The sequence below is a fragment of the Penaeus monodon genome, chromosome 20 (genome assembly GCF_015228065.2).
Source record: "Penaeus monodon isolate SGIC_2016 chromosome 20, NSTDA_Pmon_1, whole genome shotgun sequence".
Taxonomy (NCBI): domain Eukaryota; kingdom Metazoa; phylum Arthropoda; class Malacostraca; order Decapoda; family Penaeidae; genus Penaeus; species Penaeus monodon.
The window spans coordinates 1,570,302-1,570,651 of record NC_051405.1 but is presented as its reverse complement, the minus strand read 5'-3'; the positions used below and the strand labels follow the sequence as shown (position 1 = coordinate 1,570,651).

Here is a 350-nt window from a genome sequence, read left to right as displayed (position 1 = left end):
AATATTTGCTTATGTCGGTAACCCTGAACTGTCACGTAGGATCGAAGATTTTGAGAGCGACTGTGAGAGAGGACTCGTTTACATTGTCGTTGTAAACGACAATGCCATTCCAGCAGTCGTTTCTGACACGATCCTCCCCAAAACCTGACTAGAAACTCGGCTGCAAATGGCAAGGAAGCATTTTACTGATACGGCCGAGGGTCCTGCCTTGGAAACGGATTTAAAGCGTCGCCTTCGCCTAGCAACGAGAGAATTCGGAAGTTGTAGTGTGCTTATTTACTTTCTCTTACGACTGAAAATCAAGGAAATTGTTGGTTGTAGCATTTAATTTCATGCATATAAAAGTTCGT

General features: G+C 43.4%; 1 protein-coding gene across 2 annotated transcripts in view; it reads right to left on the bottom strand.

Annotated features, from left to right (window-relative positions):
* LOC119585570 (treponemal membrane protein B-like) overlaps window positions 1–350 on the bottom strand; it is an 82,946-nt gene that overhangs the window by 16,072 nt on the left and 66,524 nt on the right. The window lies entirely within an intron of this gene.